This window comes from Sciurus carolinensis, chromosome 4 (assembly GCF_902686445.1).
Source record: "Sciurus carolinensis chromosome 4, mSciCar1.2, whole genome shotgun sequence".
Classification (NCBI taxonomy): Eukaryota; Metazoa; Chordata; class Mammalia; order Rodentia; family Sciuridae; genus Sciurus; species Sciurus carolinensis.
Genome location: NC_062216.1, coordinates 121,291,309 through 121,302,632, shown reverse-complemented (window position 1 = coordinate 121,302,632; position 11,324 = coordinate 121,291,309). Strand labels below are relative to the sequence as shown.

General features: G+C 36.6%; 1 pseudogene; it reads right to left on the bottom strand.

Moving 5' to 3' along the window:
• Window positions 1-424: 424 nt before the first annotated feature.
• Window positions 425-2,559, bottom strand: LOC124983088 (heat shock protein HSP 90-beta-like; annotated as a pseudogene).
• Between the last annotated feature and the right edge of the window lie 8,765 nt (window positions 2,560-11,324).

Here is an 11,324-nt window from a genome sequence, read left to right as displayed (position 1 = left end):
GAAAAGAGTGTTGTTTTTTAAAACCCATCCTTGCAGAATTTTTTGACTCATAAATTTCAGGTATGTATACACTAAATGTAAAAACTAAATTAATAAAAGTTACTCCTATGTTGCTATGCTTAAAATGTGAGAAGAGTTTGAGTATTTTTTTTTTATAAAACTGCATCTTCTTTTTTATGCATACTTTAATTTTGGAACAACAACAAAAAAACAACAAAAAATACAATACAATATCCAACCCTGCTGCCAGGCTAGGTAGGAGATGGGGGTGAGGCCCTTGTTTCCTACCTTAAGATGCCAAGGACAAGAGAAAAACCCCTAGAACATCCATCGGCAGAGGAAGCCAGGTGGAAAAGGGCCATTCAAGGCTACTGAAGGAGTCATAGGGAAACTACACAGAGGGAATATTTCTCAGTAGCAACTCCTAATCTACTTATTTTGTGCGAATTGTATTCTCATCACCCTTGGGAGGGGATATCTCATCAGGAACAGCATTGCTGGGTTCCTCCGCTGTCACTTCATCTTCATGGATGCCTAGTCCTAGCATTATCATGTGGTAGATGGGAATGCAGAGGGCCTGCAGGTTCTCAAGGGAGAAGACAGATGAGAGCAGTGAAGTTTCAAATAGCAACACCACCAGGTCCTTGATTGCTTTGTCATTTTTGTCTGCCTCTGCCTTTTGCCACAGTGTCTCCACATGGGGTGGTCAGGGTTGACCTCCATGTGCTTTTTGGCTATCACGTAGCCCATTGTAGAGTTGTCCTGAAGTGCCTGGGTCTTCATTATCTGCTCCATGTTGGCTGTTCAGCCATAGGTACTGGTAACAATACAGCACGGTGAAGACACAAGCCTATTGCAGATTGTTACTTTCTCAACGTTTTCATTCAAGATTTCTTTTAAGAGCTTGCAAAGGTTCTCAAATTTTGCCTTTCTCTCCTCCATTTTCTTTTCTTCTTCTTCATCTTCGGGTAGCTCGAGGACTTCCTTGGTCAGGGAGACCAGGTTTTTCCCATCAAACTCCTTGAGTTGCTGCACATAGTCATGATCAATAGGTTCAGTCATGTATACCACCTCAAAGCCCTGCTTCCACACGTGCTCCACAAGAGCAGCATGGATCACCTGCTCTGTGCTTTCACCATTAATGTAATAGATGGACTTCTGTGTCTCCTTCATGTCAGAGACACACTGACAGAGAAGTTATCTCATCTCCAGACTGAGAAGCATGAAAGAGGAGCAGCTCAGAAAGGCATCACCAATTAGTAGAATCTTCATGGATTCCAAGCTTAAGATTTTTAGAGAATGCCTCATAGAATTTCTTGTAGTTCTCCTTTCCTTCTGCCAACTCAGAGAAGAGATCAAGGCACTTCTTCATAATGCTTTTGCCGATAACTTTTAAGATTTTGCTTTGCTGGAGCATTTCTCTGGAAATATTTTGGGGCAGGTCCGCAGAGTCAACAACACCATGAATAAAGTTGAGATACTCTGGTATCAGTTCATCAAGCTGTCCATGATGAACACATGATGGACATAGAGTTTGATGTTGTTGTTCTTCTTCTTCTCAAAGAGGTCAAAGGGAGCTCACTGAGGGATGAATAGCAATGCTCTGAATTTCAACTGACCTTCTACAGAGAAGTGCTTGACTACCAGGTGGTCTTCCCAGTCATTGGTAAGTCTCTTGTGGAATTCTCCATAGTCTTCCTTAGTGATGTCATCAAGGTTTCTGGTCCAAATGGACTTGGTCTTGTTCAGTTCTTCATGATCAATTTATTTCTCCTTAATCTTCTTTGTTTTCTTTTTTTCATACTTACTGGTGTCATCCTCCTCATCTGAGCCTACATTTCAATCTTGTTTCTCCTCACATCCTTATCTTCCTCTTCTTTCTCATTGTTCTCTTCCTCTGTCTCATCATCTCTGATTTCCTTCTCTCGTTCCTTCTCCAAATAAAGGATGTGAGTGCTTCTTCACCACTTCTTTGACCTGCCTCTCCTTGAAGGAGTCTGTCTGGTCTTCTTTGAGATGGAGAATGACTTTAGTATCCCAGTCAATGGACTCGCCATGATCAGTCGGTACAGTGCAGGATCCCCCAGCAGAAGACTCCCAGGCATATTGTTCATCAGCATTGTGCTTTGGGATCGTAACCACTTTCTCTGCCACCAGATAGGCAAAGTAAAATCCAACACCAAATTGCACCATCATGGATATGTCTGCACCAGCCTGAAGAGCCTCCATAAATATTTTAGTAGCAGAATTGGTAATGGTTTCCAAGTTGTTTATGAGATCAGCCTTGGTCATGCTGATACCTGTGTCCACTAAAGTCAGGGTTCTTTCCTGAGTGTTGAGGATGATGTCAATTTTCAGCTCTTTACCACTGTCCAACTCGGAAGGGTCTGTCAGGCTTTCATAGTGAATCTTGCCCAAGGCATTGGAAGCACTGGAGATCAATTCATGAAAGAAATTTTTTTTTCTGGATTAGAAGGTATTGATGATGAGAGATATGAGTTGGGCAATTTCTGCTTGAAAGGCAAAGGTCTCCACCTCCTCCTCTCCATGATGCACTTACTCAGGCGTCTTGAAAAGAAAGGGCTGCGAATACTACAGAGTAGGGTGGGCCTGAACAGTGTGTGGCTGGTGACACTTAAGCTGCGTGGGGGTGACTATGAGTTTGAGTATTTTATATCACCAGTTCACAATAAGAAATTCCTAGGCATATCCACAATTTAGTTACTTACTTATTTTTCTTGAATTGACACAGTTCTTTCTCAAAAATTATTGTTAAAGTCCTCAGAGTTTAAAGATGTTTCTAGAACCTTAGGTCAGTGTACAATTCTCTGTGGCTAGATCCATAGGTGTTTCTAGTAAGGAATAATTTATGGCTATTTTCTCTGATAGTTGAGTGCTCTTATAATTTCACACACATTCCAGCTCCTTGCTTTCATGACTATTTTGCCTTTTGTGTAGTTAAGTAGGAGAGAGAAATTTTAGGGTGCTGATAATAATTTGGGCTTCCCTCAATTAGAAGAAATCTCACAAAAATGAGGTGAGATTTTCTAGTTCTAAGATTTCCCCCTGCCAATAGAGATGGAAACAGAGTTTAGTGTGAAGGAGAATTTGAATTATGTCCTTAGCAAACACAACTCACAAAACATTCTTCTGGCAGTACTAAGAATGACAGAAGACTTACCTTTCCAGAAACAAATCTCTCAAAGAACAAAACAACTTCATTTTCTATAAATCCTAAGAGCTGTAAAATCATAATAAAATGTTTAAAAAATACTATTCATAATCCCAACTCTTAACATGATTTTCAGTTTTATAAATTAACTGCCAGTCTTTTTGTATTGTATGTATTATATAATTGTATAGTATAAATTCTTTATTATTATTCTTTTTCATTTAGTCTCCACTGTAAGCTTTGTCTGTTTCTACATAGTATTCAAAGTTATAATTTTAGTGCTGTGATCATATATATTTCAGGTTCTATGCTATATATTTTTCAAAAAATGTACAGAAAATGTGTGTGTGTGGTTGTTTGACAATGCTGATGAATTCTTTCAACAAATAGATCTTTGTCTTCCATTCAATAATTTTTATGATAAACTTACAGAGATGATATTCCTGACATCTTTTGCACTTGTCATGTGGTGGTGTTAGTTTTTGCCTAAAAGGTTTCATGACTCAAAATTCAGGAAGTATTGCATAAGCATATCTGTTCACTACATAAGTATCTCTGATGCTCACTTCCTCTGCTATCCAATATGGAAGAGTTCAAATGTTGTTTTAACTAATTTGATATGCATTTCTAAGATTAGCTGTGAGGATGAACTATTTCCACTCTCACATTATTTGTATTTCCTTGCTTGCTAACAATCTATTCATAATTCTTGCCTATATATCTTTAGACGTCTTGATATTTTGCTATAAATCCAAGTGCATCCTATGTACAATATAGTTTATAACTGTTTGTCATACAGAACACTTAAATATCCCAGGTTTTCTTTTTCCTATATGATTCTGTTTTACTGGTGTTAACTACAAAGATGGTTTAAAAAAATATTTAACTGCCAATCTTTCCAGTTTGATTTTTTTCCAAAACTAAGAAATTATCACTAATTTCCTGATCTGAAAAATATTTGACTCTATTTCTCTACCACCTTTTTAAAAAATTGAATTTGAATTTCAACATGTAATATTTTGGGGCTACTTTTGGTGTATACAAGTAATAAAATGGCCATTAGATTACTTATTGGCTGCAAGAGAGGGAAAGGACACCACCAGGATATTGCTGAAAAAGTGTCATTGCAGCTGTTGATTTGGGGGTATGACACTTATTGTCTCAGTTGAGGGTGAGAAAGCATTATAACATACATCTATAATGGTTAATTTGAATTATCACCTTGAAATGATTAAAAAGATGCCACTGATTAAGAGATTTCTGGGTGTGTCCATGAGGGCGTGTCTAGGAATGATTAGAATGTGGCATAGTGAATTGAAGTGGAGCCCCTCTCTAAGGGTGGGCAGTACTGCCCAGTAAGATGGAATAAAAGTTGGAAGAACAAGGAAGCAGATGCAGATGCAAGCTCAACTCTTCTTGATTGGATTATTGATTGCTCTTTTGATCGTCTGAAGATATTGGACTCTTGCTTCTTCACTCTTCCAAGCAGATTCTATCAGTGATTCTCCAGGTAGTTTCCAGAAACCTTGGTCTCAGACTAGGGTAGCACTGTTGATTCCTCCTGTTCTGGGGCTTCCACCTTTTGGACTGCACAGCTGTTGGTTCTTCCAGCTTTCAAACCTGCAGACAGCCATTGTGGACTATTCAACTTCTGGTAGTGTAAGCCAATTTAACAAATCCCCTTTTTATAATTATACTTCCTGTTGGTTCTGTTCCTCTAAAGAGCCCTGACTAATATAACATCCATTGGTGAAAGTGTTTATTCAGGGGTGGAGAGTATTTGCCAAATTACTCCCAGTAAAAATAGCCAACCTATCCAATAATTAGGGAAATGACTTTGAACAAGTGAGAGGCCAGTTTAAGAGTTGTGCTCCCAGGGTGCTGGAATAGTTAGATCCAACTTGAGATCATGGGAACCATTGAGTGTTGGGTAGAGAGAATAGAGAAGAAGGAGACAGATTTATCCCAAGTCCTCTAGTAAGGCAGATTCAAGGAGCTGGATTCCTTACTTCAAGGAGAGGATGAAGTATATTTGCAGAATCTGGTGAACATTGGCATTTTCATAACATTTAAAAATTTGTCCTTCTTTAAAACTATTATTTGTAGAAACATACCTTCTTATATATTAAGTTCTTTCATACAATAGGGCAATTCCCTGGGCTTCCTATTCTTCAATATGAACAAATTACAATAAATGTAGAACTAAGTTATATATGCTAATCCCAAAGCCAACATCATTCTAAATGTAGAAAAATTGAAAGCATCCTCTCTAAAACTGGAACAGGACCAGGATGCCTTCTTTTACCACTTTTACTCATCCTTGAAACTCTAGCCAGAGCAATTAGAAGAAATTAAAGGAATACCAATAGGAAAAGAAGAACTCAAGCTATCACTGTTTGCCAATGACATGATTTTATATTTAGAAGATCCAAAAATTCTACCAGAAAACTTCTAGAACTAATAAATGAATTCAGCAAAGTAGCAGGATATAAAATCAACACCCATAAATCAAATGCGTTCTTATACGTCAGTGATGAATCTACTAAAAGAGAAATTAGGAAAACTACCCCATTCAAATAGCCTCAAAAAAAAAAAAAAAGAAATATTTGGGAATCAATCTAACAAAAAAGGTTAAAGACCTCTACAGTGAAAAATACAGAACACTAAAGAAAGAAATTGAAGAAGACCATAGAATATAGAAATATCTCCTGTGCTCTTGGATAGGCAGAACTAGTACTTTCAAAATGACCATACTACCAAAAGCCTTATACATATTTAATGCAATTCCTATTAAAATCCCAATGACATTCTTCATAGAACTAGAGAAAGCAATCATGAAACTTGTTTGGAAAAATAAGAGACCTAGAACAGCTAAAGTAATCCTTGGCAAGAAAAGTAAAGCAGGAAGCATCACAATACCAGATTTTAAATTATACTACAGAGTCAAAGTAACAAAAATGGCACAGTACTGGCACCAAAACAGGTACATAGACCAGTGGTACAGAATACAAGACACAGACAGAAACCCACCAAAATACAATTATCTCATAGTAGACAAAGGCATGAAAAACATACATTGGAGAAAACATACACTTCAAAAAAGGGTGCTGGGAGAACTGGAAATTCATATGTAACAAAATGAAATTAATCCCATATCTCTCACCCTGCATAAAATCAACACAAAGTGGTTTGAAGTCTTAGGCACTATAACAGAGACCCTGTGCCTAATCGAAGAAAAAGTAGACCCAACTCTCCATCATGTCAGCTTAGAACCTGACTTCCTTAATAAGACTCTTAAAGCACAAGAAGTAAAATCAAGAATCAATAAATGGGATGGATTCAAACTAAAAAGCCTCTTAGAAAAGGAAACAATCAAGAACACAAAGAGAGCCTACAGTATGGGAGAACATCTTTACTACATGCACCTCAGAGCATTAATCTCCAAGATTTATGAAGAACTCAAAAAACTTAACACCAAAAAACCAAATAACCCAATCAATAAATTGGCTAAGAAACTGAATGGACACTTCACAGAAGAAGAAATATAACTGATTAATAAATATATGAAAAAATATTCATCTCTAGCAATTAGAAAAATTCAAATCAAAACTACTCTAAGATTTCATCTCACTCCAGTCATGATGGCAATTATCAAGAATACAAACAACAATAAATGTTGGTGAGGATGTGGGAAAAAAGGTATACTTATACATTGCTTGTGGGACTGCAAATTGGTGCAACCACTCTGGAATGCAGTATGGAGATTCCTCAGAAAACCTGGAATGGAACCACCATTTGACCCAGTTATTCTACTCCTAGGTTTATACATAAAGGATTTAATACTACGGTGACTCTGTCACATTAATGTTCATAGCAGCTCAATTCACAATACCTAAGCTGTGGAGCCCACCTAGGTGCCCTTCAACAGATAAATGAATAAAGAAACTGTGGTATATATATACATATATATATATGTAACTCAACCTTAAAGGATAATGAAATTATGGCATTTGCCGGTAAATGGATGCAACTAGAGAATATTATGCTAAGTGAAATAAGCCAATCCCAAAGAACCAAAGACCGAACGTTTTCTCTGATGTGTAGATGCTTATTCACAATAAAGAGTGGGGAAAGATTAGAGGTACTTTGGATTAGATAGAAAGAAGTGAAGTCAGGGGAGTGAGTATGGGTGTAGGAATGATAGTAGAATGAATTGGACATTATACCCTATGTGTATATTTGATTATATAACCTATGTTACTCTACCTCATGTACAACAAGAATGGGAAGTTACACTCCATTTATGTATGATGTGTGAAAATGAATTCTACTGTCATGTATGACTACTTAGAACAAATAAATTTTTTTAAAAAAAATGAGCTAATCAAGATATAAAATGTATCTAAAGTGGTTTATACCCAGATTATTTTCTAAAACACAAAACTCACTATAGTCATGTTTTTAAAAATTGTATAGTGTTCAGAGTTCTGTTAGTCAACTTTTCATTGCTGTGACTAAAATACCTGAAAGAACTTAGAAGAGGAAAAAATTTATTTTGATTCAAGTTTTAAGAGGTTTTAGTCCGTGCTTGACCAGTTACGTAGCTCTGGGCCTACGGTGATGCAGAACATCATGGTAGAAGGATGTGGTAGAGGAAAGCTGCTCAATTCATGGTAGTCAAGAGGCAGAGAGAGAAAGGTAAGAGTCAGAGGGACAATATATACTCCCCAAGGGCACACTCCTAGAGACCTGTTTCCTCCAGCTATGTTGCCTGCCTACAATTACCATCCAGTTAGTCCATTCCAATTATCAATTCAGCAAATGACTTAATTCACTGATTGGGTTAGAGCTATCACAATTTGCTTATTTCACCTCCTTCATTAACACAGTAGTTTTTGTGGGACACCTATGTCCAAATCCTAACAAATAGGCATAGTGTGTATCAGTTATTAATTTGCTAGCTTTCAGGTCAAAACCCACCTCTGTGATAGAGCTGGGCTTTGCCAGTGCTTCCTGTTTTCCATTGGTCGATTGTTTTTCCCATGGGTTGACAGGACTGGAGGAACAGTGGAGGAGAAGTTTCTTTCCTCCTGCTCATGTTTCTGATTTTCTTCTTGGTCAAATGGCATGACTTTCTGATATAAGGCTGCCAATGATATGCATGTGAAATGGGGCACCCACACCGGGGTGTGGTTGGTACTTTAGTTGGTTATTTCCTGCCTTCCAGCCTGAGCTGCAGCTCACAGCTGGACCACAGTCTCACTGTCCCTGAAAAGTCTTTGATCTCAGCCTGGGGGAACAAAGTTTTTACATATTTATTCCCTCTTCACAATCTTTCTCTCAATCTAGAATTAGTGGTTCCTTCCTATTTTGCTATCCCTGTGTTCTCTGTACCCTTTATTAATTAATATCCTGTTTCTAGTTAACAATTCTTTATGTTAAAATTTCTTTATCAAGTAACTGTTTCTGTCTCCTTACTGGTCCCTGGGTTCTTCATTTATCATTATTTTCCAAAATCTTTGTTAAAGTATGTAATATGCTTAAGGACAAGTAAGAACATATAGTACGTATGTTCTCTTAAAGGGAAAATAAAACACACACACACGTGTAGCTAACGTACCATTGTTTTATTATTCATTTATGTCAATTTATATAGAAATATAATTTTTATTTCTATAATTTATTATATTGATGTTATTAACTTGATATTGTTAACACAGGTTATTTAAACTTTGTGCCTCAGTTTCAACATTTGTAGGTGGAAAAATAACAGCAATTTCATAGATCTGTTTCAAAAATTTAAATTGTAAAGCACATGTAAAATACTTGGTGCAGCTCCTGCATATATACTCAGTAAACTTTAGTTGTGTTATTGTTTTCATTATTATCATCGGTAGTGGTAAATTCCTCAGGAATGCTTTCTATTAAGAATTTGGAATAGTAATATCAATCTGTAGTTCTATTATTTTCCTTTCTTCCTCAAAGAAAAGGACTTTAATGTATATTTTTGACAAATTATAAGCTGTTTTCCTATAACTCCCCTGTCTGTGCTTTCCCTCCCTTATTTATCTACTATGACATTGTGATGGCATTTGCCAGGAAAGTTTTTATGATCACTTCCAATGACAGTAAAACTTGTTTGCTTCTCTTGGAATAGATTCCTAAACTAGCATACAAGATCACTGGGAGAATTTACTTCTAAATTCAGCCTCTTACTTTTTCACAAACTCCTCTATGTGCCAGATCTTGACTTTTGAAGGGACTGTCCGTGCTGCTGGCAGAGTGAAGGGAAGCACGGTCTTTTGCTTGCAGTCATCTTAATTTCTTGTTTGCATCACGACTCTCCTATACATCAGTGACTGGCTACCTCAGATCTTCAGGGCTCATAGCTTTGGTGAGAGACCTACACAGTGTGATTTCAAATTTCCTCTTTACTATGGAGCGTTCCTTCCCATTGTGATGAAGATTGTGATGAATATGTCGTTAATAGTTTGATATAAAAACTATGCACCTAATAATTATGATTTAAAGTGAATTTATGATAAGTATTTATATGTATACCCATACAGTTGGCCCTCCTGATCTGTAGGTTCCACATCACTGGGTTCAACCAACTTCAGATCAAAATATTTGAAAAAGATGACATTTACATTAAATAGGTACAAATTTTATTGTTACTATAATTTCATAACTAATGTAACAACTATTTGCATAGTATTTACATTGTCTTGGATATTAAGAGGATTTGAAGTATATAGGATGATGCAAATATGGCATTTTATGTAAGGAATTTCAGCAGGTGCAGATTTTGGTATTCATGTGGATCCTGGAACCAATACTCCATAGATACTGAGAGCAGGTGCTCTCTCTTTCTCTTTCTTTCTTGTATTTACTTGATGATAATACATGGAGACAATTTCCCTTTATTCCTTTACCACTTTGATGAGATGTCAAAGAAAATTGAATTGGCTAAATATTTTTGAACTTTGAGGTGCTGCAAAACACCTCAAAGATGAAATGCCTTTGAAATGTTTATAGCTTATCTGGCAGATTAATCAATTAGCTATGGTCCCTTTAGAGAGAGACAGCAATGGTTAACAAAAGCCTATGGTAGGAATTCTTTCCCTTGGAAACAACTGGGGGTAAGCAAGTCATCATTTTTGAAAGAGATTTGGAGTGCTCTTTGGCCAAATCCTTTCATACCTTGTTTTCTTGGCGTCTTTTGCTTTTCTACAGTTCATGTTTCCTTGTTCATCCACCCAATCGTTTCTTTTTGGATTGTTTGTTATATCTTCCTTACTTTCTATTCAGAATCTGCAACCTGCTACAATGATTTTATTCCTTTTATGCATTTTGCATTTAAACACTATCCCATGTGCAAATAAAGGATTCTGTCCTGAGGGAGAAAAATTGTTGCTAATCATATACAAAGATGGGTATGGTAGCACACGTCTGTAATCCCAGCAGTGTGGGAGGCTGAGACAGGAGGATGGCAAGTTCAAAGTCAGCCTCAGCAACTTAGTGAGGCCATAGGTAGCTTAGCAAGACCCTGTCTCAAATAAGAAAATAAAAAGGACTGGGGATGTGTCTCAGTGGTTAAGTGCCCTTGGGTTCAATACCCAGTAGCAAAAATGAAATAAAACAAACAAACAAAAAATAATACACAGAGAAAACATATCCAGGACAGTTTTGTAAGTGGAGTGAAGATTTCAGAACCATGGCTTCAGGCCTAAGATTCTTAAACCAGTTCATCATTTAATAAACAAGAGAAGTGAAGGTATTTTAAAATACTTAAAAGTATGTGAATCATAAAATTGAAATAATTTACAAAGGAAATTAATGACCAGGCTCATTTATGACATTCTTTCTCTCTACTTCTGCACCACACCACCTCTCTTCTGCCCTTCCAATTCCTGTTCCATTTCTTACTTTGCTTCCAAATGTATGTGATGAATACTAATTATATGGGAAAGAGAAAAAAAATGTAAAAAGCCATTGATTGTTGACAGCTTGTCTATTTCCATAAAGATGATATCTCCTTTGTAATTATAGCTATTCCTCCTTATTAGTAAAAAGAGAAAACATAAACTAACTAGGAGACAAATGTACAATGTATCCTATTTTTAACCAATTAATTAGAGTTGTTAATTGG